Source organism: Pituophis catenifer, unplaced genomic scaffold (genome assembly GCF_029215685.1).
Source record: "Pituophis catenifer annectens isolate HBS135680 unplaced genomic scaffold, rPitCat1.0.hap2 SCAF_7, whole genome shotgun sequence".
Taxonomy (NCBI): Eukaryota; Metazoa; Chordata; class Lepidosauria; order Squamata; family Colubridae; genus Pituophis; species Pituophis catenifer.
This window is the reverse complement of record NW_027256887.1, coordinates 82,681,998-82,709,222: the sequence shown is the minus strand read 5'-3', so window position 1 is coordinate 82,709,222 and position 27,225 is coordinate 82,681,998. Positions and strand designations below refer to the sequence as shown.

At 39.7% G+C, this 27,225-nt stretch overlaps 1 protein-coding gene across 1 annotated transcript in view; it reads right to left on the bottom strand.

Annotated features, from left to right (window-relative positions):
- SOX5 (SRY-box transcription factor 5) overlaps positions 1–27,225 on the bottom strand; it is a 1,010,028-nt gene that overhangs the window by 662,405 nt on the left and 320,398 nt on the right. Inside the window, exon 3 of the mRNA XM_070946983.1 lies at positions 21,743–21,823. The gene's annotated coding sequence lies outside the window, so the exon portion shown is untranslated. The remainder of the gene's footprint in view (positions 1–21,742; positions 21,824–27,225) is intronic.

Sequence of the window (27,225 nt, the reverse complement as noted above, 5' to 3'; positions counted from 1 at the left end):
AGCACTCGCGTGGCCCATCCTTGTTCATCCCCAGGAGCTTTATGCTTCCATCAGAGTGAAGAAGGCGGTATTTCGTTAACATTGCAAGCTGTGACTTGGCATAGAAAGCAAAATGGGGAGGTGGGAGAGCGAGGTCAGGACAGTCGAGTGTGCAGAGGGAAAAGCCCCAATTTCAACAGCCCAGCAGGGATCTGCCCATCACACAACATGTTAATTTGGCAAACTCAGGCACCTTGACAAGTCCTTGGCGATTCAGGAGGAAGGAGGCGACTCTTAATGCTTTAAGAAAACGAATGTCTCTTCTCTGTAACTTGGCACACTTCTCTGCAGCTCTCATTTCCCTCACTCTCTCCCCACCCCCCACCCCCCCCAGATGCCTTCCCCATGTGAGGATTTCATCTAGGAAACCCAGGCACAGAACTCAGATGGCAAGAAGACTTTGCTCAAAGAAGAAAGAAAGAAAGAAAGAAAGAAAGAAAGAAAGAAAGAAAGAAAGAAAGAAAAGAAAGAAAGAAAGAAAGAAAGAAGGAAGGAAGGAAGGAAGGAAGGAAGGAAGGAAGGAAGGAAGGAAGGAAGGAAGGAAGGAAGGAAATTTTTGAGGATACAAGGATAGACAAGATTGTCCTAAATTGGGCAAGGAAAGTTAAAAGATATGGAGAAGCACTCTGCAATGGATTTTACATTTTTCAAACTTTGCACTACAGTTCTCAACTCGAAAGTTAATATGCAACTCTGCATTTAAAAATTGATAACGCAGAATAGATTCATATGTTCCAAGAAAAAAAATGTATTTTTAAAGTGTGCGTAATTACCACTTGTCCTCTCTTTTCAACCTGTAGATGAGTGCAGAAAATAAATGGAATTATTTTACGAACAAATATGTACAAAATTCACTGGAACTAAAACAGATTAATTTTTCTCCCTCTTAAAAACATTTGGAATGGTGTCTCAAAGGTCCTTTTTCAAGGCCTGATTTTATTTTAAAGACATATAATGAAAAATTTGGGAGCTACCTATTTATGGGGAATAATGACTTAGTTACAGTATGAGAGTCAAGCAAATCAGTTTTTACTTCTGCTTGTTTCCCTCCCTTCTGTCTTGCCTTAATAAGATTTCTTGGAAATTTTCATTAAATAATGTTATTATTTAATAAACGAAACCTGCCTAATTGTCCTGTTTTTATGTTATGAAAATCCTCTGACTATAAGCAGGGAAACAGATTGTTTTTTCTTCAAGGTAGAATGACCAATATTTTCATGGAAACCAGCCTTCATTTAAATTATTGTATTCTTTCACCCCTCATTATACTGATGTTTATTTGAAAATCCTAATGGGCTACATCAGAGATGAACATAAGGACATAGTGATCTGCTGTAGGGTACTCAAAAGAGTAAGCAAAACACTTCAATTAAGAAATGGTTCCAACAGAAGATCTGGCATTCGGGAGAAGGGCGGTATAGAAATAAAATTAATAAATAAATAATAATAAATAATAATAAATCTGTAGCTCAGGGTTCAACTGTGGAGTTACTCTCTGAGCTTGGTGGTTTACTTGCAGATATTCCATGACTCAACTAAGTAATATAATCAATGCTAGTGATTGTGGGGCTTGCTCTCTGCCTATATACACTAAAGCTAAAGGTTTCCCTGTCAGTTGTGTCTAACTGCAGGTCATGGTGCCAGGTGTGGGCTTCAAAAATTTTAGCAAGGGTTTCTCTGCCCGGTTGCTGGGTGGACATGTCCATGGTGGGCATGGCCTAGTTGGTCTCCTGCACCACGGTGGGGGGCATTTTTGCCCTCCCTGGGCTCCGGAGGCTTTCCTTGAGCCTCCGGGAGGGCAAAAAACGGCTTCCCCAGGCTCCAGAGGCCCTCTGGAGGCCAGAAATGGGCCCATTTCCAACCTTCCCAAACTTCCGGTAGGCCTGTTTTTCACCCTCCTCAAGCCTCCGTGAGCACCCTGCACTTACCTGCATCCAAAATGGGCCATGTGGGGACTCCTAGGAGGGATGGGGTGGGTGGGGCCAGCCAGGAATGGGATTTGGGGGTTCTCCGAACTGCACAGAATCTTAGCTAGAGGTTCTCCCGAATCCCTGTGAACCCCCAGCAGCCCATCCCTGCATGGTGCTCATCTCTGTTTCTTGACTGAGGGAGCCAGTGTTGTCCAAAGACAATTTCTGTAGTCATCTGGCCAGCATGACTATATGCTAAAGGGGCATGAAACACTGTTACCTTCCCACCGAAGTGATACCTATTAATCTACTCGCATTTGCATGCTTTCAAACTGCTAGGTGGGCAGGAGCTGGGGCCAGGATGGGAGCTCACCTAGATGTTATCTGGTCAGGTAATGAAATGTTTGCAAGTCAAAAACCAAGCTCAGAGAACACCAAAGACTCCATCTTTAAGAAATAGTTCACAACAGTAATTTGTAAGTCAAATTTGAGGTCTTTTTTCATTCTGAGCTGACATAGCTCTGGCATTCACAGATGATAATAAAGGTAGAATCCAGATTCCTACAAATTTAAGGGAAACTTCAGCTTTTTCACGCTTCAGCTTGAAAAAATACTAGAGATCTACCGGCAGCAAGCATCTTTTAAAACCTATTTTTCATACAGGACATCTGGAATGGTCAAAAAATGTCAGGATGATGACTGCAAATTCTTGATTGACGTTCCTCCCCTTATTATGTCCATTGATGCGCAAAAGAAGTGAGATGGGCAGCAAATAAACTGATTAAAGGGGAAGATCTCTGATTGTGTTGTCATGGGCACCATCTTAACTTTTTTTAATTCTTCTCCATCCATGGATGTTCCACTTCTTTGTTAATTTACCTAGTCACTTAGCTCCTCCTATTTTTTTTTTATTTTTCCTTCTAAATACATTGCTTTTCTTCAATTCCTATTCTGTTTTAGGCCATTTTCCTTTTGTTTTCTGCTAAGTTTTTAAAGCTACATGCTTTAAAGGCTACTTAATAAATTGTGTCTAAAAGGGATATTCACCCATGCTATTAAAGGGCCATGTCAGCAAGTTGTTGGAATTAAGATAAATTGAATGTGAAGGCATCTGGCATCATCTCCAGCAACAAACCACTCAGATGAAACTGTATTAGAATCTTTTTTCCGTTTTGGAATGTCTGGTTATTCCAGACTTGACTTCTGAGCTCCATTAGCAGCTGATATCTACTTCTATAGACATTATTTGAAAATCTGCAAGAGGAGCTTCTAAAGATGTTTTGAAGTCCTCAAGTGGACCTGACTGTACATTATGCTAGCATTATGTGAAGAGGCAACCATCTTTCCTTGATCTGTAGCAACAAATAGCAGTGGGGCAACAGGAAGAGGAATGTTGAAGGACATAAATGGATGGTGTCCTTGGTGCTTCCTGAGCTTGGTTGTCTTCTTGAAGTCGTTTCATTACCAAACTAGGTAACTTCAACAGTGTCCACCAGTGTTCAACTCTGAGTTACAAATATTCTCTTCAGGTACAGTTGATAACAGACATCAGTTGCAACCTTGGCAACAACAGAGGGAGATTTGATGGTCCTCTGAGTGAGGCCAGTAACACTTTCTTCAATAAGCAGCTGGTAGGAGAATTTGACTGAGGGTACATTAAAGGCCACTGAACTCTGCACATCCCCTGTACACCAGTCGTGAGTTCTTAGTCCAATGTTACTCAATTCTAGCCCAATATTACTCAATTTTAGCAACTTTTAAGATATGTGGCTCTCAACTACGAGAATTCTTTAGGGAGTTGTCTGGGAAATTTTAGGAACTGAACTCCACACTTCTTGAGGTTGCCAAGGTTGAAAAAGACTGCTCTAGCCTATAGAACTGATAGCCCCATACCTCCACAAAGTGCAGATTAGTGGCTCCCTCTTGTGGTCAACTGATCTGGTCACCAGAATCTCTGCTTCAAGATCTTTAAGGACTTCCAACATAATAAACAGTCCCATGGAAACCTCCTGAGATGATTTCTCATTGAAAAGCCAGAAGCTGAAGTTATTTATTCTTATTTTATTGTTCTTTCACAATACTGAGAACTTCTCTTCCACTTCTTCCATTTGTAGGCAGAAACGCATGGTTTTGATAAAAATTTCTATTAAAAAAGGCTGGAAGACTAAAATTGTTGTATTTTGCACAGTGGTAAGCAGAGATCACAATTCCCAAAAAAGTATTTCCAGTAGTATCACATTGATTGCCTGAAGAACACCAATTATTTTGTTCTTTGTTTTAATCAGAACTAAAGTCCTGATAAAATTTGGCTCAGCAACACATGTCATCTCATTCCTTTGACAGTTTGATCCTCAACAGAATTTGATTTTCAGGACTTGAGAAAAATTGTAGTGTGCATAGAATGAGGTAGAAATACTGGAAGTTTCCTTATGTCTTGTCAGTTAATTCTTCATCTCGCCTAGTATTTTTAACCTGGTAAACAGAAACTATTTCACAAGAATGTCTACTCAACTGTATCCAGTTAGATACAGTAACTCACATTGAAGTCCAAATAGAACTGAAGAAGCTTCTTGGATGAGAAGTGAAATGTTTTCAAAGAAAAAAAAATCTAGTTGCCTCTTGGAAAAAGCACCTTTGGGACAATCATGACCTGGACAATTGACAATTTCCACAGTCACTGAAGTTCAAAAGAAAAATGGCAACCAACTAACCAGAGGTGGGATGGATTCCCCTTTACTGGTTGTGCTGAAGCAGGCTAGCTTTGTATATTTTTGTTTGAATTTGGATTTTTGCATGGGGAACTGAGTTGTATTTGAGGATTTTCATACCCTCTTTCAATTGTACAATTCTTTGATTCTACAATTCTAATTTGTTTATCCATAGGCATTTTTAAAGGTTAAGGGTAAAAATAAATATTAACAAGATGGTAGATTAGGTGTTGCAGTGCAAGCCTTCTCCCCTTTTATCTGGGTAACAATATCATGCATATGTTGAAAATGGTCCCTTTCTCTCAGCCCTAGAGAGGAGAAGAGGAGGAGGAGGATCGGGAGGAGGAGAAGGAGAAGGAAAAGGAGAAGAAGGAAAACAGATGGTTCCCACATATTCCAAAGTTGAAGTTCCCTATACACATTCTATGCTCTCATATTACTATTCATATTAAAATGACAGTGCAGGTAGTATCATAGCCCTGAAGGGTTTTGAAATTAAAACCAACATATTGAATTGTATCCGGCAATCAACAGGGATGTAGTAAAGAAGATATAAAGGCTGGCATCTAACCTATAGTTATACTTTTAATATGTGCATCTGTTTTGTGGGCACTCTTCTGTAAAAACACCCCCTGAATCCATAACACCTAAATATAGAAGATGATGTAGAGTTACAGAATAACAAGAGTTGGAAGAGAACCTGGAAGTCTTCTGGTCCAACCCCTTGCTCAAGTGGGAGACCGTATGCCATTTCAGACAAATGGCTATCCAAACTCTTTTTTAAAAACCTCCAGTGAGAGAACACCCACAATTTCTGGAGGCAAGCCATTCCACCGATGGCTTAATTGAGAATAGGTCGACTCCCTCTTCTTTGTGGCAGCCCCTTAGATATTGGAAGACTGCTATCATGCCACCCCTAGTCCTTCTTTTAAGTAAAGAATTGCTCATTCAAACTTTACCCAAATGATTAAAAAAAAAAATAATAATAATCACAACAAAATCCTGGCGCACACAGAATGCTCTCATGTTCACACTTGGTATTAGCTATCTTCCTAATGATTCCTTTATAAAAAAAAAAAAATCAATCAGATAATTATCAGAAAATCCAAACAGGGCTTTGTACACAGAGATAATACCATCTGCTTTCATTCGTAGCTTTGTCTCCTTGCCACATCACAATATAGCACATTGTTTTGGCCTGATCACAAGAACCCTCAGATGGCTAGGGTGGAGGGAGGGACTGGCTCTGTAAAAGAGCACATGGAATCCATGGAGAGACCCGCTCGGAGGATTCTCACTTTGGGGATGTGGAAACCGAGTTGGAACTGATTGAAACTTGATGTAAGCTCGGTTGCAAGGTTCTTCTAGAGCTCACTAAGGTCAGGGATCAAATCACATGGAGTCAGAGTCAGACATTGCTGGTCCTACTGTGCGGCAGGGAGAAGCAAGGGGCAATACTTAGTGTCAGGCCTGGAAGCCATCTTTTGCATTGGGCCTTCAGGCCTGCCACGTTTAGTGCTGTGGGAAACTGGGAGGGGGGATTGTATGGAGCAGGGGTGATATGTAGTCATAAAAACATTCCTTTCTCAGAGAGTCAAGGACATCCTGCCCTGCACCTGGAGGGGTGTAACCGGGAGGCATCTCCACTTGGCACGGTGCTTTGATTGGACCATGTGATGGACACATGGGTGTAGGGGATGGGACTTGGACTTTCTTTTGGGTGGGGAAAACCTGGAAGCTTTCAGATTTGGGTTTTCCCAGATGTGCCAATATGACATCTCTAATAAAATGGAACTTTGAGGAACTTCACGCCTTGGAGTCTTCTTTCGTTAGGGATGTTACTTGGAACCCTGACACTTAGATCATCTTCCTGAGCCTCCTGGTCACTTTCCACCGTTGAAAGTCATAATTTTGTATACTTTATTTATTATTTATTTAGATTTTCTAAATAGAAAATCTAGAACAAATTTTAGAATACTCTTAGATTCCCACCAAAGTGGTACCTATTTATCTGCTTGCATTTGCATGCGTTCAAACTGCTAGGTTGGCAGGGCTGGGGTAAGGATGGGAGCTCACCCCATCACTCAGTAGAAGTCCACCCTTTTGACAGGAAATTGTGTGGCTGTTACTTGGTGATTTTATGCTGAATTTCAGATAAAGAATCCTAGAGCTCTTTAAGTGGGACCAAGGGTGGCAAGCATCTTACAAGTTGCTAATCTCTGCTCAGAACTACCTTGCTACTCTAACGTCCTATTCTGGGTTCAAATAATTATTCATTGGGAAGGAAACAGAATTTGGTGGGACCCTTTTTTCTCCCTTTGCCATAGGTAACAATCATTTTTGGATCTGATCCTGGAGACAGAAGGGAGAAAAATCAATTTGACAAAATGTAAAAAGGATGCAAAGTTTATAATATGAGCTTTGTTCTAAATATAGAACTTGTTTCAATTACATTCATTTCCTTTATTGACTCATCCACATGTGGTCCCTCAAAGAACTTAGTCAGTCTTTGAAAGCCAGTTGGTGTAGTAATTAAGATGTTGCTTAAGGACATAGCACCCAAGTTCATGTGTACTTTCAACCCTAGAATCTCATGGAGTGATTTTGGACCATTCTCTCTCTCTCTCTCTCTCTCTCTCTCTCTCATCCCAATCTGTCTTGGGATCAGAGAAAGGATGAGAAAGTAGAAGATATGCCACCTCAATTCCTGTAAGAGAAACAGTGACAGAATCTTGGGGCAGAATTAAAAGAGGGGTCAACCTAGAATCCCTATATAGCCACAAATGAACTAAGTCCAACCCCCCCCACCCTTGAATTCTGTTGACTCTCATCTAACTCCAAGCAGTTGCTGACAATTCCTGAAGGAAAGGCAGGACATAAATCTAATACTTAAATACATTACCATTAAAGACAGAATTCTAATTGTATGTAAAATTTAGATTTCACTGGGAAATCGCAGCTATCTAAAGCATACAGTCAATTGTGACATGACATACAGTATTGATTTTGCTAGTCATCAGATGTGCTGTGCAGGACATGTTGTGGGTCGACTCGTAGATCTTATGTTGCCTACAATAACCTCTTTGGGCTTCTAACTCTTTTTAGAAAGGGTTGAATTGTAGAGTTCTGGGTGGCCTTTGAGCTTGGTTGGGTGGGTTGTTGTTGTTGTTGTTTTTTGTTTGTTTTGTTTTGGTAATAGTGCTAGTAGCACTATTGATATTACCCAACTAGGTAATATCAATAGTGCTACCAGCAGATCCACCAGGAACACTCCTTCCAACACTGACAGGGTTATCGATCTGTATATAAACTGAGAGTACATCACACTCCTTTCTAGCACTGATGACTTTACCTAGTTAGGTAATGAAATGTCCGCAAAAAGAATATTCAAGTTCAGAGAGCCCCAAGGACTCCAAACTTTCTTTTTTTTTTTTTTTCAGATCCTACAATTTACAAGCAGAACTTGAGAATGGCTGTGGACCAGGTTCTCTCACCATCATCTCTCTTGCTAATTCATCCCTAATAGGACCATGCCACACTTGCTCTCTTGCGGGCTCACAGTTTTGCTAACTGTTGAAATCGCCCTACCAGAGGGTGGAAATCAACATTTTATGGCCTTAACATGTCCAAAGTATGCAAAGTACTGGAAGCACAGTTCTAGCTCTGAACTCTGCCACTCTGCTAATAAAAACCGTATTGATTTATGTCAGTGTTTACAACAAATTTCCAACGCCACCACTGAAAATCCTAATTACAGAATCAACAAAAAAAAAAATTGTCACACAATAGCTTCCACTGGGAATTTGAAGCCAATTAATTAACCACTTCTCTCCAATAATCACATCAGCTCCCTTCAAATTCTTTCAGCTTCAGCCCCTATAGATTTATGGATCACAGAGGTTAGGCTACTGCTTCATTTTTCTATTTTATTGTTTTGTTTACCTTTTTGTTAAAAAAAGAAGAAGAAGCAAGTCCGATGTCTGCTGAAAACCGGATTCCATTTGATTTACTATCTGAGGCTGTTTTTCTTTTTATTAAATATGTTTGACTGCGATTTCTAATTAAATGTCGAATTAATTTGGGCAAACCAACCACAGATGCAGTTTATGCTCAATTTTATCAGACAGATTTATTTATAAGCTGTCAGCTTCTTGAAAAGACTTCATTTCAGAGCGGGCTTAAATTGCGAACAGTAGCTGTAAATGGGACTACTGTTCTCTCCGAGACCAAAGAAATGTGCTATAAATGTCCATTCCATCTGTGAGGAATTATAAAACAATCACAATCCTTGATTTCCACCCCCCCTCCTTCCTTCCTTGGGCCCTTTATTAAATTAGTTCAACTCAATTAAAAATAACTTCAAAAACATTTCAGGCTCCTTTTGTTTCACGAAATACTTGGAACTCTCTGCACGAAACGTCACCCTTTTAACTAATCTCTTTTGCTAAATGGCAGAGAATAGCAGTATTGTGACTTCAGATAGCACTTTCCAGGGTTTCTACTGTACCGAATTGAGGTCACTTCAAGACAATGCCCGACACCCAATAGCCATTCAAACATTCTTCACAACTCTATCAAGTGCGCCTTTCTTTCTTTCTTTCTTTCTTCCTTTTTTTTTTCCTTATAGCTTTTCTCTTCTGGCAAAGTCATGGGACAATTGGTGGGGAGGGGGAGCCTCCAGCACCATTTATGGGCACCATATTTGCACATGACAAAGACTATTCTTTCTGGTTTGCCAATTCTCTCTTTAAGAAGGGGAGGGGGGAGGGAGGGAAAAAGAAGAAGAAGAAGAACGAACAAACCCAGATAGATTTTCCCACCACTACAATGATTGAAATGTTGCTTAGCCTTCAACAAAGCAGTCTTTCAGCCTCCACTTCCTGAATTTAGTTACTTAAAAGCTAGGCAAAAAAAAAGAAAGAAAGAAAAGAAAAGAAGGAAAAGGAAGGTGGGGGAGAAAACATATAGAATACAAGAAATTGCATGTCATTTTATAAGCAGTAGGTGCATGACCGACTAAATACTCACACACACAAAAATCAGGGGCAATCAATAAAATGGAGGTTATGATTTTTTCGGTGCATGTTAACAAATGTTATAAAACATCTTTTTCTCGCTTTCTCTCCAAACAATGACGTGTGAACCTCTTTGCTGGGGTGTAAGCTTTTGAATCACTTGAGAGATATTAGCAAGAGCAGCTCTCAGTAAAAAGGGATATCAATTTAAGACACAATTGTGTTAGTCAAAGCTGGCTTTTCTCAGAAGGACAATTTGAAAAGTTTCTACAGTCCCTCCCTCCACCCCATCTTTCTATACAGTTGGGTGTAGAAAAAAAGGTGAGAAGAGAGAGAGAGAGAGAGAGAGAGAGAGAGAGAGAGAGAGAGAGAGAGAGAGAGAGAGAGAGAGAGAGAGAGAGAGAGAGAGAGAGAGAGAGAGGAGTTTAGCAAACTAGAGCCAGTTTGGTCTAGTGGTTAAAGAATCAGGCTAGAAACCAGGAGACTGTGAGTTGTAGTCCCCCAGTAGGTATTAAAGCAGGCTAGTTTGGGCCAATCACCAGGAGAGCTAGTGAGTGCTAGTCCCACCTTAGGCATGAAAGCCAGGTGGGTGAATTTGGGCCAGTCACTCTCTTTCAGCCCAACTCACCTCACCAGATGATTGTTATGGGGAAAATAGGAGGATGAAGAGTTCATGGAGTTACCCATAAAGTAATAAATGTGGGATAAAAATCTAAGAAATAAATAAAAAGAAACAAATGTTGAACACAAGGGCAAAGGAGTTGGTTTTTAATTTAAAAAACAAACAAACAGGTCAGGCAAACCATTGATGAGATAACTTTGCAAATTATTGAAATTAGAAATTCCTTTGGACTGATTTTCCATATATATTTCTTGCACACTGCCATATATTTTTATGTACCTTCTGGAGTACTTCTGGTGTACTTTACTACAATAGGATACCACACATGTATTAAAGGGTTGTTGAGTGAGGGCATTCCTTCTCCCTAATGCTCTCACACAATCAGCTTTCAAATCCTTCACTACCATCACCCCCCCCCCCGCACCCTAAAAATGGACCAGAAATGGAATTGCTGAGTTCAATGCTGAGAACTGAGTTGCAAGAATAATTTGGCCTAAATGCTCCTAGATCCGTGATGGCGAACCTATGGCATGTGTGCCACAGGTGACACACAGAGCCCTCTCTGTGGGCACACCAGCGGTCGTACCAGCCCAGCTCCACCGCGCATGCGTGTGAACTGCAGGGATTCACTTAAGAACTATGACAAGAAATATCGTAAAATGGGGCAAAATTCAGTTAACAAATGTTTCGCTTAGCAACAAAAATTTGGGATGCGGTTGTGGTCATGAGCCCCAGCACGAGCCCAAAACTTTGGAAGAATATACCTTTGACCTCAGCGACTGACTCAGATTGGCCAACATTCCATATAACTTTTAACAAACACAAAAACTCTAAAGATGATATGAGCTAAAGATCACGTGGCCCTTGTACTGCTTGTGGCAGACTTCAGAGCTCCTGCAACTACACTGTCGAAATTGGGCAGCAAAAGTACACCCCAAAATGAAAACCTAATGCCCAGGCAAGTTTTTGCAGAAAACAGTTTCTCTGAGTAAAACTACTGTAAATAATTTCCATTTTAAAAAAAGGAAACGGATTCTCCCGAGCACACAAAACAAAACTTCTTTGAAACTGAAAGAGATTTGATTTGCCCAACAATTCTAGGATTTAAGAAAGCAATCAAAACCTGCTATTTGAAATGATGATAAGTTAGGAGAAATTCTTCCTGTGTGTTGATAGGGTTTTGTTTTTTTTTTACAAATCCTCGGCACAGGAAGATTTTGCTAATATTGTAATAAAATTTGTGGATGTAATGGTTGTTAGTACCCTGATTCTACTTATTAGTTATTTTAATCCTGTTTATGCATGGCAGGACTGTAAGGTGCTCAGAGTCAGTGGACACTGAATCTTATTTATTTACTACTCCAGCATATAAGTATAGGAAAAGAAATAAATAAGGCCCGGAAAACCACATCTCACTTGATTGTGTTCCACTGCTGCTTCATGCCCTCCCAATCACAAAGAAAATGTGGTTTTAGACACTTAAGGTGGTGTTGTGGTCCTCCAGCAGCCTGCAGAGCTGGCAGCAGAGTCGGACAGTAAGGAGGCTGGGGAGACCATGGGCCAGTCCTGGAGTCTGGGGAAGGCTAGGACGAGGGCTCTGCGTCGGAGGCAGAGATGAGGCCAGGGCCATCTGGGAGTTATGCTCAGACTCTGGAGCCTCCAGAGTCGGACATCAGAGAGGCAGAGGAACAGGAGGAGCCTGTTCCTAGTGTACAAATGTGCAGAGCTGCCAGAAGGCAAGAACAGTTAAAACAAAAGGGATGACTTAGGAGTAAGGCCTGGAGATGAGTGGCCCCTCCCTTAAGGCTTAAAAGAGGAGCAAAGGCACGTGGGCCCTTTGCAGGAAAGCAACATTGTTAATTCTGTTCCCAGTCGGCATCTCTGTTTGATTCTAGACTCCATGTGGCTTTGCCAAGTAGGTCTTTGGCAGCGTGTCAAGGGAGGTAAAGGTTGGTGATTATCCCGAAGGACTTTCCCCGAAGGACTTTTTGCAAATAATTGGGACTCAGCTGTGAATGAAAGTAATTCACAGCTTTTGCAATAAAAGAGTAGATGGGACTACTCGTGTGTTTTAATGACTCAGTAAGCCTAGGTCACAACAGGTGGTCCAGATTTGTTCTAAACCATGAATGACCATTATATAAACTAAGTTTCACCAAAAAGGATTGAGGGAGCTACACGAAAGTGTTTGTTTGGTGAAGGAATTCTAGCTTGTGGGATCCAGGAGAAGAGCCTTCTCTATCATGGCTCCTGCCCTCTGGAACATCATGCCCCTGAGGTGAGATACATCCTCACCATCTTGGCCTTTCAGAAGTACCTGAAAACCTGGCTCTGTGATTGATCTGAGGACCCAATGGAGGTATCCCAGTCTGGAGGTGATTAGTGATTAAGAGAAGACTCCACCTCCGCCCTGTTGTATATTGCTTCCTTCCTTAGCTATTTTTGTTCATTATAATGTTAATATTGTTTGTTTTATATTGATAAATATAAATTGTTTTATATTTATAAATCACGTGATGGTGAGATGGGCAGCATATACATTTATTTATAATAAATAAAATAGTGCTAGCTCTCAGAAAAGAATATATGATAGCATTTTTCAAGTTGCACAGAGGATGGCCATCATCTTCATCCTTCCAGAATGTAGGTAGCTAAATAAGAGATATTTTGTTGTAAAATATGAAAACATTCTAACTGGCAAGAGATATTTGATTGGAACTGAATGGAACTGAGATTCAAAGATGGCAGTGGACTCTCATTGAAAGTCTTCAAGCAAACTCTGGATTACTTTAATCTGAATTCCTGCATTGAGCAGGTAGTTAATCTCAAAGGTCTTAAGACTCCATAGTTCTGGTCAATCACAACTCCTTGCATTAAGAATGAAGCCCACCTGGCCCCTTGCACTGTGTGACATTACACTATAGAAAGCAGGAAAATTGTGTCTCAAACCCCAACTGAGGCTTTTACAAGCATCAGGATGAGTTTTATCGCTTGGCTCTAAGAAATGGAGCAGAACCTGAAAATTGGTATACACCCTGGTCACCCATTCCAGGATATGAAGTAAAAGTCTGATTCACACACTAGATCTGCAAAGTGGCAGCCCATACAAAAAGTAAGAGCAGCTTCATTCAGGGAGAGCAGAACAGGAGACAGTATGTAGGTACATTTTCAGAGTTTTCCTTTTATTCAGGTATGAAGCCCCATTTCACTAGCAAGAATGGAAGTATTTTAGCATTTGATGATATAATTGAATCTACTGACTCTTCTCCGTGGGAGAGAAATATTCCAATCTTCCAGATCTGTTTATTTATTTGTCTTAGATGCTATCCAACTCCAAACTACTCTGGGCAGCCTACAACATATAAACAAAACAACTATTGTTCCAGCAACCAGGCTGTCTTTATACTGTGTATGTCCCAAATTGTAAAGTAAAAAATAGTTGAATTTTTTCTTAAGTGGGTCATTCAATCAGTTTGACTTGAACATTATAGATTTAATTAATGCAATGGAACTAGAAAGCTGATGCTTATTTTTTTAAAAAATGGGGGGTGGGATATCATGGAACTGTCACCATGTTATTTGTGAACATATTTCCCTCTGCTTGGGCAGATTTTAATGTTGATACAATATTGTATAAGTATAGATTTTTAGGTAGCTCATTAGTAGATAGAACAGCTGCATGAAAAGTGAAAAATATAAAATATATAGGATAAAGGATAAGACTTCTACCCTAAAATGGAATCTAGTGAAAGTTCCTTTGACTTTATTTGGGGGAAACCTTTATTTCATTGTCCAGATCTACAGTAAACAGATTTGCAAACCTTTGTAAATAACAGCTCTGTTCTGAACAGCTGTTTTTATCAGTTAAAAATCTGATCAGCCTTTTTGGTACCCAGAGATAGGAATTATGGAAATTGAAGTCTAACATACCTAGAGGCAACCAGATCTGGTAAACCTGTCTTAAATATATTTATACATGTCATATTTGCATTTACTATTGTGTTCCCCTGTACAGTATTTCAAGGGTGTCATTGCTAGCTCTTAATCATACATAGTTCAAACTAAATCTCAAGTGTAATGAATATTCTATTATTGACAGCCCATAAAAATCAGGATGCTTTTTGCATAACCGCTAAGCAATTGCATACCTAGTTAAAAGAAGTCCATTGTTAAAAAAAAGCCTACAAATTGATTTCAGAAAAATATCTGATGCTGCTGAAAACCACTGTTCACCAGCTACTTCAATTAAGATTTCCATCTTACCTTTTCAATTGGAAGGAATATACAAACAAGCAACAATGAGACATAAGCAAAATGAATAAATCCTTTGGAATAATAGCAACGAACCAAAAGCTCAAGCTGACATTGAGTCTGAGAAACACAGTACACAAAGAATAGCCAGTCAATCACATGAATATCGCCAAAAAGGCATTAAGGGTTGTAAACCTAATCTTGCGTAGCTTCTTCTCCGGTAATATTACACTACTAACCAGAGCATACAAAACATTTGCTAGACCAATTCTCGAATACAGCTCATCTGTCTGGAACCCACACTGCATATCGGACATTAATACAATTGAGCGCGACCAGAAATATTTCACAAGAAGAGTCTTCCACTTCCCTACTCACAACAGAATACCTTATACTACCATGAAATTCTTATACCTTGAAATTCTGGGTTTAGAAAATTTAGAACTACACTGCCTTCAGTCTGACCTAATCATAGCTCATAAAATCATCTGCTACAATGTCCTACCTGTCAATGACTACTTCAGCTTCAACCACAACAATACACGAGCACACAGTAGACACAAACTTAAAGTAAACCACTCCAGACTCGATTGCAGAAAATACGACTTCAGCAACAGAGTGGTCAATGCCTGGAATGCTCTACCTGACTCTCTGGTTTCATCCCCAAACCCCCAAAACTTTAACCTAAAACTGTCTACTGTTGACCTCACCCCATTCCTAAGAGGTCTGTAAGGGGTGTGCATAAGAGCACCAGCGTGCCTACCGTCCCTGTCCTAATGTTCCCTTTAATTGTATTCATTTTATGTATTCAATTCATGCTTATACTTATATATATTATCCAATATGTACTCGACAAAATAAAATAAATAAATAAAATAAAATAAAAATATATTCTGGAATAAAAATGTCACATGAAATGTCCTCTCCTACTTTTAGCTTAACATTTATTCAGAAGTACTGGGAGAAATCACCTGTTGATTCAGGGTGAAGCATTATTGATATGCAGATCAATCAGAATAGAGCTGGAAGGGACCTTGGAGGTCTTCTAGTCCAACCCTGCGATCCTGTTGCGAACCGGTAGTAAAGGTAAGTAGAACCCACCCCTGGGTCACAGCTACTGCTGGATTTGCATATGAGTTCACAGCTACTGATGGATTTGCAGAGGGAGAACATTTCCAGGAGGATGTCTATGGAGATTCTTAGTCACCCAGATCATGGTTGTCCCAAAGGTGCTTTTTCAAGAGGCAACCGTCCAGTTGCCTCTTGAAAAAGCACCTTTGGGACATTTCCAGGAGGACTTTTGTCCAACTTTGGGTGCTGTGTCTCTAGCCATTATACTACACCAAGGTGTTTTACAACCGTAGCAAATTTGAAGATTTGTGGACTTCAATTCCCAGAATTTCCCAGCCAGCATGCCATCATTCACTTCATCAAGTATTTTCTCTTTCTATATTTATCTGATCAGGAGGGATTGTAGGTATGTCTATCTAATTTTATTCTTCCATTTATCCTCATCCAAATCCATCTCCCCCCCCCAAAAAAAACAAACCTCTTTCAAACTACTTCAGTTTCCTCAGGAGGAAATACATATGAAAAAATGGATCAGTGCTTCTTGAGTAACTACCATCAAAAGGACTGACATTTGGTCTGGCTAATCATTCTCTTAATACCAACCAAGAATTTTGTGGATAATTTTTCACATTTTTAAGAATTATTTTTCCAGGGCTTTGCTTTTTTGATAACACCCAAAAAAAGTATCATATTTTTTGGAGTATAAGACGCACCTTTTCCCCCCCAAAAAATAGGGTGAAAATCTGGGTGCATCTTATACTCTGAATGTAACCCCACCCAGCCTCGCAAATGGAAATTTCAGAGGCTGATAAAAGCCTCAGAAATGAAGCTTCAGAAAAAAAGCCTCAGAAACGAAGTTTCAGAAAAAAAGCCCCTGAAAGGCTTTTATCTAAAATAATATGGCAAGCAACAAAAGAAGAAGTAAAGGAACTATCAGTAACCAAACTATGCTAACAAATCTGGAGAATGACACAATAATCAATAGATCGGAAGAGGTTAATCTACATACCAATACCAAAGAAAGGAGTTTGAACAGAGTACAGATAGTCCTTCAGAAAAAAAGCCTCCGAAACAGAGCTTAAAAAAAAAAAAAAGCCTCTGAAAGAAGCTTCAGAAAAAAAGCCTCCAAACAGAGCTTCAGGAAAAAAATGCCTCTGTTTTGGAGGCTTTCAGAGGCAGAAAAAAAAGCAAGGCACAGAGCTCACAACCAACAAACCTGTTGCTAAAATTCACCTCTGGGAACAGCTGATTGGGGGTATTCCGGGAGGCCAATCCATCCGCCTATCAGCTTTTTTATTTCCCCCCCCCCCCCAAAAAAAAAAAACTAAGGTGCATCTTATACTCCAGTGTGTCTTATACTCCGAAAAATATGGTATTTGACTTTTCCCTAAAAAATCTAAGATATAATCCATTTATGAATACAAATGGACATAAACATAAAAATGGCCCTGAATTTTTGTAATGTTTTCGAATGTTATGAAACACATTTTGATTTTCTATATTTCTGATCCATTTTCTTCTTTACAGCCATGAAGAGTTCATGTGATACAGATTGGGGATTAAACAGAGAAAAAGAAAAGTGTCATATGCTTTTAGAACAGCTGATATATCGCTTTAGGCAGCATAGCTGATACAAATCATGCAAAGTTACAAAACTGACATTTAGCAGGAGAATAAATTGTACAGTGTTAGAAAATCCAGACTAGAAACTCTTAAAATATAGCCAGAATTATAACTTCTATTGCTATGAAGGAATGGACAAAGTCTAAGATGACCAATGGGTCACTTGAAGATTTTAGCATGTGTGAATAAATTATCACGGATTAACCATACATGAAGAACATCTATATCCAACACCACCTGAGAAGCTTAACAGATTTCTTTTAGTCTTTATTTAATCTGAAAAAAGAAGAAAAAAATAATACTCCAAATCAATATTTGATCACTAAGGTGAAGTTTGCGATTCAATGAGTCATAGTCACTTGAGGAGGATCTAAGACAGGGGTGTCAAACTGGATTTATTCAAGGGCTGGATCAACATTGTAGTTCTCCTCTGTGGGCCGGTGGGGGGAAAGCAGAGGGGAGATGGGATTGACGCCTCCTTCAGCACCCTGTCAGCCAAAATGGGGTGTGGGCTTTGCCCCATTTTCAGCCTAAATGGCCTCCTGCAGCACTTTACCAGCCAAAACGAGGTGCAAGAATGCCATACATAGCCCCCCCATGTCTCGTTTTTGCCATCCCTGGCTTCCAGCAACACTCTGACAGCCAAAAATGGGTCACACGTAGGCCTCCCAAGGCCCCTGCACGGCCCGTTTTTGGCTGTCGGAATGCTGCAGGAGGCTAGGGAGGCTGAAAACGGGCCACGGGGGGGGGGGGCGTATTGACCAGCAGAGACACCGCAGGCCAGTCTTTTGATATTTCCAGGCTGGCCCCATGGGCCGGATTTAAGCACCTCGTGGGCCGCTGCAACCAACTTGCTGTGGCCAACTCACCACAGCCAACTCACCACAGCCAACTCACCATTGCCAACTCGCAATGTGGGACCACTCTCCATGGGACAACTCACCCAAGGGGCAACTTAATGCGAGATTATTGTACTTTAGACCTGTTCCTCTCTTAATATTATTAGTAATATTATTAGTGTTATTAATATTATTAATAATAATATTATAGTTATCTCACACTGAGTTATCCTATGGTGAGTTGTTCTATGGTGAATTGGCATGGCAAGTTGCCCCATTCCGTATGAGGAAACTGCATAGAGCTCGCTATTTGTGTTTTCCTTGCTCAGTTTTGTTTATAAATTAATAGGATTTTATTGCCCAAACATGATCACTTGGAATTCTTAGTAACTGACCTGAATTTTAAGCCTTATAGATCTCCTAATTCAGAGTCAGTTTGATACAGAGCTTAAAGGAACTAGGCAAGAAACCAGTGTGTTATAATTCTGCCTTAAGCACAAAGCCAGGTTAATAACTGGGCCAGTCTATCTCTCTTGACTCTGTGAAGAAGGCAGTGACAAACCACTTCCACAAAAGTTGTCAAGAAAACTGCATGGACTTGTCCAAGAAATTGCCAGGAGTCAAGACTGATTTGAAAGCCTAGTTACAACATATCTCCTATTCAGTGGTGAGATTCAAGTAATTTAACAACCGGTTCTCTGCCCTAATGATTTCTTCCAACAACCAGTTTGCCAAACTGCTCAGAAAGTTAACAACCAGTTCTCCCAAAGTGGTGCAAACTGGCTGAATCCCACCACTGCTCCTATCTATTTTCATTTAACACAACACAATTTGTCAAATTTAAGGCTGCCTAACTTATGACTCTATGTGCAGCTATTCAGCCATTCCATCCATCTGGCCTATTAAATTTATTAAATTCCAATGGAGACTGTTTCTAACAAAAATCAACAAAATGAGAGAAATTTGCGTTTTCATTTGATGCTTCCAATTCAGCTAATTTTGACAAAGCTGGACTGTTGACTAGGCTGATTCCCTTTAAAGGACTAAATATTTATTATCTCTCTTCTTAAGCTATGCATTATTGGTGGGAACAATAATAACAACACAATTTGTTTGAAAGGAAAAAATAGATGAAATAAATGCAGCTGGTTATGTGGCACCAATTATTGGTGTAATAGTCAGCAACAACTGTTCACTCTACTTTTTCAGTTGTCAATCTTAACACAAAATCTGGCAAGTCAACCCACTGCTTGTTAAAGAGCCATGAACCTATCTAAGAGCTCATATGAATTTGTGAGATCCCATATCAGCCACCAACTCCTTTCCCCTGTCTTTCTCTTGTTCCTTCTCATTATGTAAAAGATTTTAAATGAGGTTTGTTCCAGGCTATTAACCTAAGCCGGGTGACCACAGAGATAAAATTTCATCGTCAGAGGGAACAAAGAAATTGCTTGGGTATGGAAATTGCAATGACAAGGTTGTCTAGACAGATTGTGATGTAATGAAATGAAGTATCTGACAAATGAGTCTCAGAAACATAGATGAGTGATAAGAGTTCATGCTAACCTATTTAGAAGAATATTTAAGAAGGCCTGTCCAGAAGTTCCACAGATATTCACACATTCTGCTAATAATGTGATAAATGGAGACAAAGTTATGGTGGACTTGTTAGTTTCATTATTGGATTATTGCTAATTATCTTCTTACCAATAACATCTGGTTGGTCAATGCTCAAGTAGTGCCAGATCACATTTTAAGAATGGGTAAGCATTACGAGGTAGGCAGAAACCTCATTTGGTATCCATTGAGTTTCCTTCTCTGGTTGGTCATGAAGTGAACTTTGAGACATGATAAAATTATGCAAATCAACTATGATCACCTCTGCTTCTCTTTTCCCTTTTAGGTCTTCTTAGAGCAGAGGTGTCAAACTCATGGCCCACCGGCTGGATGAGTCACGTGCTGGCCATCTGTACCCCCATTTTAGCAAAGGGGGAAAATGTTGTGATACGTCATGTGATGACGTGTCATCACGAGTTTGACACCCCTGCCTTAGAGAATAAATGTGGTGGGTGGATATGGAGGAATTTTGAGGAGGGCAAATGATTAAACAAAGAGTGCTGTTGTGACCTAGGCTTACTGAGTTACTACAATACACAATTGGTTCCAAAAAAGCCTATTTTATTGTAACAACTGAGAATTATGTTCATTCCCAGATGAGTCCCAATTGGTTGCAAAAAAGTCCTTCGGATGAAGTCCTTCAGGATAATCACAAACCTTTATCTTCTTTGACACCCTGCCAAAGGCCTTACTTGGCAAAGCCCCACAGAGTTCAGAAACAAACAAGAGATGCTGACTGGAAACAGAGTTAACAACGTTGCTTTCCTGCAAAAGGCCCAAGTGCCTTTGTTTCTCTTTTAAGCTTTATGGAAGGGGCCAATCATTCCTGGCCTTACTCCCAAGTCATCCCTTTTGCTTTAGCTGCTCTTGCCTTCTGGCAGCTCTGTGCATGTGTGCACTAGGAACAGGCTCCTCCTGTTTCTCTGCCTCTCTGCTGTCCGACTCTGGGGGCTCCGGAGTCCATGCATCTCTCCCAGATGGCCCTGGCCCCATCTCTGCCTCGATGCAAAGCCCTCGTCCGGGCCTTCCCCAGACTCCAGGACTGGCCCATGTTCCTCCCCAGCCTTCTCACTGTCCGACTCCGCTGCCAGCTCCACAGGCTGCTGGCAGACCACAACAAGTGCAGAGCTTGTATCTCAATGGTATAACACTCATTTGGCCATTATGACAAAATCATTGAATTCTGCAGTCACCTCTGGGTGGATACAGCCAAATGTAACATATATGCTTACATGTCCAGGAACAAAAAGCAGAAGTTATGTTCAGCATCTTGAAAGACTGATGGTGAGGAACACTTCACCAACATGCCTTCCAAAGCTGTGTTTTGTGACTGCCCGTGCTTACCACAACCTCTACTTTACTCAAACAAGCCTTGATACAAGAAGCAATTTGTAAGAGCATTTAGAGCAAGTCCTCAACTTTTACAAAGTTCCCTGTGCATTTATCATGTGTGCATGTAACAACTAAGGATGATGACCATCCACATCATGATTGCAAATACCAAATTGCATTTCATTACTCAAATAATGCTTGCTTGATTATGATTTCACATTATAACAGGCGCGCAGTTTTAGGTTTTTCAAACTTTTCAACACTGTTTATTTGTGTTAAGTCTCCATTACTCTTTTAAACTGCTAGAAGCTTTGAACAATCAAGAGACTTTATTTGATAAGGTTTTATTAGAGCTAGATTTTTTAAAACTGTGTCAGAAGCCATCACATGAATATACCTGGCCTTTAAAGGATGAGGTTATAGATTTTCTTGGAGGAGCAACATGAAAATATGAAAAATAGAGTTTGCATTTTGACATCAAACTGAACATTTTATTATTTTGATATTGTGCAGTTAGAGATGGATACTTATGGGTGGACTATGAGAGAGGGAGAAGGAAGAAAACAGGGAAGGGAAAGGGAGTTATGAGAAGTGGCCCGTGAAAATTACCCACCAATATCCAGTTACTGAATGTAAAATTTTGTTGGACCTATGGAATTATTGTATAACATACAGTGAAGGTAGACATGAAAGGAACCATATTTAAACCACATACCTGTGAATCAGAAGCAAACGTGCATCCCAGCGTTAGTGATAAGATTAATCTCAGTAGATTCCCACCTAACAAAGCTTCATCCTGAAAATAGAAAGAAATATTGGGGGGAAAAAGGTTTTCTTCAGCCTTCCTTAGGTTGATTGATTGATGGACAGAGATTACACATATCTTGATTTTTGTGCCAAAACACTTCAGAGAGACTTTAAAGCACATAAAAAAAACCTCTAATATATTACAACATAAATTCATCTCATTTATAAACCTACAGCAGCTTTTAGAACCACGATTTGAGCAGCAGCTGAATTTGTACTATATGCTATCAGGACTACATTTCAGCAAAGCAGTGGTGGGATTCAAATTTTTTTACTACTGGTTCTGTGGGCGTGGCTTGGTGGACGTGGCATGGCTTGGTGGGCGTGGCTTGGTGGACGTGGCATGGCTTGGTGGGCATGGCTTGGTGGACGTGGCAGGGGAAGGATACTGTAAAATCTCCATTCCCTTCCCACTCCAGGGGAAGATTACTGCAAAATCCCCATTTCCTCCCGATCAGCTGGGACTCGGGGGGGGGGGCAGAGAATAGATGGGGGTGGAGCCAATGATAGTCATAAGGTACAAATAAGCAATCAAATTGTACTAGGACACAATCAATATCAATATAAATTGTAAGGATACAAGCAACAAAGTTACAGTCATGCAGTCAGAAGTGGGAGGAGATGGGTTAGGGTTAGGGTTAGGGTTAGGGTTAGAGTGATAGGAACAATGAGAAGACTAATAGAAATAGTAATGCAGACTTAGTGAATATATTTAACATTTAAATTTACAACAATCTTTGAAGAAAGAAAGAAAGAAAGAAAGAAAGAAAGAAAGAAAGAAAGAAAGAAAGAAAGGAGGGAGGGAGGGAGGGAGGGAGGGAGGGAGGGAAGGAAGGAAGAAAGAAAGAAAAAAAGGAAGAAAGAAAGAAAGAAAGAAAGAAAGAAAGAAAGAAAGAAAGAAAGAAAGAAAGAAAGAAAGAAAGAAAGAAAGAAAGAAAGAACACAAGATAGTCAGGAACACAAGAATATCATGAGGTAAAATCGAACAGAAGAAAAAGGAGGGAAAAAAGGGAAACTCCCCCTTTATAATTACATCAACCAATCACAGCATAGATTGCCTCAGGCATGAGTCAGCACTCTCTAACTAATCAACTACAACTGTGTGTTCTGGCCTATTGTACACTTTGCTGTCCCAGCTACTAAATTCAATATCCTAACAATCTATTTAAGTTAGCCCGCTATAGGCCCATTTTCAGGACCGAATCCCAATGCAACAGTTAGATCTAATGTCCCTTGCTATAATGTAACTCCCGGCTTTTCACCGTGATAATTTTCCATGCTGTAAATTCTCACTGTCCATTGTTTTTAACAGTTACAGCTCGATGGCGTTATTATAATTATTAGAGATAAAAACAAACGCACAGAGATAGATATACACACACATACATAAAAGATCATCTCTTATTCTCTGGCTGGAGGACTGAGCTGGAATTTACGATCTGCTGTGAAAAGGAATATGTCACAAATGACAGGTCTATGTTTTCCTAGATTTTTACCTTCTTATTTTGGCTGTTACCTACCCAGGGCTTAAAACTGCAAATTACTATAATACTGTGCTTCAAAATAAAAAATGGTAAAAAGTATTCCAAAATGCCTTCGTTCTAAGAAAACTCAGCTCACATCTGGTTATTTCACGATTGAAGGTTAATTATCTGACAACTGCAATACGATGCGCCGATTTGAATGTGTGAATGAGATATTGAGATGGCCGCCCAGAGTCACTGTATTAATGAGACGGGAGGCATAGAAATCCAATAAATAAAAATAAATATTGGGACTCCTATCTGTCTGTTAGGGTAGCAAAAGTTCCAAGGGAGGAGCGGTATGGAGAAAGATGGTAGTATTTTAAAAGACAAATAAAATAAATAAATATGTCCCTGATAAACACCCCCAAACACCCAATAAGCTGTAACTGTGCTGTGCTGTGCTTCAGACTGGATTCCAAACAAAAGATTCTTAAAATCTGCAGGAATCACCCCTAGCACCTGTTTGCAAACATCTCAAATAGCCACGTTTTCCCAACAGGATCTCATGGATGTGCGATCCCAGGAATAGACACGGCTGCTTTAAAGACTTATAAAAAGATGCAAGGTAGGGGCCTCTGCAAATTTTTATTTTTTTATTTTTTGAATTACATCCAAAGATGAGATGAGGTACTACTAACTTGAAACCCACTAATTAACAGGGCACCCCTAAATTACTTCAGTTTATGAAGTTATGACTAAACGGTTGGGTATCCACGGCCAATACTGGCTGGTGGACAACTTCCACTGTGGTTTTGAAATACTGACATTTATTTCCCCATTATACGTTGTTGGTCGACTTTTATGATTAACTGCTCAATGGAACCAACAGGGATCTGAGATAAATAGTCTCATACTGCAGATCACAAAAGGCATCCCTGCTTTTGTGACTGGCTCTTTAATCTAAAACGGGCCAAGACTGAAGAGGAGGACAAAGCTTAGGCTGTGGAGAAAAGAATGGAAAACAATTAGTGTGTTGATGTCAGCTTAAAAGAGGTCACAGCAAGATCAATCTTTTCAGCATCTGTTCTTTAATTTAAAGAATGGGGGAGGAGAAGCTGTGTCCACTACTCATCACTATGGTAACTTTCAATATTGTAAAACCAGAACTAGTTAGGTTTCCAACATCACTTGCGATGGATGGAGCTAAAAAAAAATAAACAGCAACAGAGAAACGTTCAAAAGCAATAAGGCAAAGGATAGGCAGATATTCCTTATTTTTTAAAGGACAATCACGGGAAATGACACTATTTTAGGCACTCGTGGGCAGAACTAGTTCTTGACTTACAAACATCCATTTAGCGACCGGTCAATGTTACGATGGCGCTGAAAAAGGTGAGTTATGGTCATTTTTCATATTTACAACCATTGCAGCATCCCCGTGGTCATCTGGTCAAAATTCGGCCACTTGGCAACTGGCTCATATTTATGACGGTTGCAGTGTCCCAGGATCATGTGATTATCTGATTGTGACCTTCTGACAAGCAGAATCAATAGGAAAGCCATTCACTTAACAACTGTGTTACTAACTTAACAACTGCAGTGATTCACTTAACAGCTGTGGCAAGAAAGATAGTAAAATGAGGCAAAACTCACTTAACAAGAGATATTTTGGGCTCAATTGTGGCCATAAATCAAGGACTTTGGGCCAACGGCAAGGGCTGAAATGCCATCTGATCCAAACAGGGATGTTGGATGGACCTTAAGTCTTAAGTTGGATGGATCATCAGCTTCGTTATGTTTCTGCATCACCATTTTTTAAAAGACAAAAGGATGCAGACCGTCCCTTTATTTCATCTCAAAGTATGGATTTTATCTTATACTACTCATTTTCAAAGTGGTATTTAATCTAATGATGCACTGCCCATAACAAAAACACTACCAATATAAATGGTATAAAAGTTCATTCCTGATACTATTTATTTATTTAATTTATATGCTGCACATCTCACTGTTGAGTGTCTATTTTAATGCATTCTGACTTCCTTTACTATTATCATTTCTGTTTTTATAGTTAAAATAATGATTATTATTATGGTTGTGGTACAGTCAGCCAGATGTTTAGACTGAATTCGGCATTTTTAATCACCTATCGAGTTCTTCCCAAGGACCTGGGATTGGCAGAGGTAAATATTTGATGGTATTTATTGTCACAGAATAGAAGCTGTTCTGAGTAAAATTGCCTTTTGCAATTGACTGATAGGGATTTTGTCAATGCTGATAGCATTCAAGTGATATTATTATTGTTGTTGTTATTATTATTCTATATGTGTGTTATATTTGCAGATGTGCTGCAAATTTCAGAGAATATGAATGCTTTATTGGAACAGTTACTCCACTGCAATCTGCTTATTAATTGAAGATTGATCCAGATCAATTGATCAAAACTACAATCTAAAGAAGGTCGCAGATCAATCTAAACTAGAGATATGCTAACAATGAAAGAGAATCCTACTATCTAATTATCTGACATAACATTTCAGACACCTGTTGCATATTAGATATTCAGGGTTGCTGTATTTTTAATAGTGGGGAATTTCAAGGATCAGATGCAGATACTGGCATAGCAAAGTAAAGATGGATCTTGGACCCAGATATGTAATAAAAAAAATATTTTTGAGAATTTGACTGGAAGCCGACTGTGTTTGATAATGAGAAATCTAGGGGCACGTATACAATGTTGACTGGGGATATTATTATTCAATATACATCAGGAAACTATCCACCCCCTACCAATCAGTTCTCACTTGTTCTAATAATAGCCATACTATTTATTCTTCAAGTTAATAGCTGCTTTTCCTGTCCCTGTTTTCCTCTTTTTGCTGCTTCCCCTCAATTTACTCAGTTTTTACCATAACAGTGCTACTGATCGTGGGAATTTGCACCAGAGAAAGTAGATTTTTTTTTCACTTTTTCCTGTCCCTCAGCCCCTTTGTCTCTGATTATTTAATCATTGTGTGTGTTTATGTGCATGGATGCATCATTGTGTGGCCAGTTTCCAATCATTGTTGCAATGCACAGAGTATTTTAGTGTGATCCATTAAGAATGCTATATCTATATTACCTGTTGATAAGTAGATAGTAGACTAGATATCCAAATCTAACAGTAACAGAGTTGGAAGGGACCTTAGAGGTCATCTAGTCCAACCCCCTGCTCACGCAGGAGATCAGTACTAAGGATTCGAACCGTCAAACTGCCGACCTTTCTGATCAACAAGCTCAGTGTCTTAGCCACTGAGCCACCTAGTCAGGCTTTTCAATAATTCAGTAATAACTCAATAAGCAGAGAAGATTAACAAAAGACTAGAAGTTGGAAATATAATTATCACCAATAAATGGCCTTCCCGAGACATGAACAACTTTATTTGAAGAAAACCAGGATGCTAAAACTTTTACAGGTAGTCCTCAACTTACAACCATTTGTTTAGTGACTGTTCCAAGTTACAACAGAACTGAAAAAAACGACTTACAACTGGTCCTTGCAGTTACAACTGTTGCAGCATCCCTACAGTCATGTGATCAAAATTTGAGCTCTTGGCAACCAGTATTTACAACAGCTGCACTGTCCTGGGGTCATTTGATTACCATTTTTGACCTTCCCAGCTGGCTTACAACAAGGTGGTTCCCCATGGGGACCAGTTTCGCATAATGACCGCATGATTTATTTCACATCTACAGCGATTCATTTAACAACCATGGCAAAAAATGTAGTAAAATAAGACACAATTCAGTTAACCATCGTTTTGCTTGGCAACAGAAATTTTGATCTCAATTGTGGTCATAAGTCGAGGACTACCTGTATTACCTATTTGGCAATATATAAGATTATAACATTTCTGTTGTCACAGGGGGGAAGAAAATACTATCC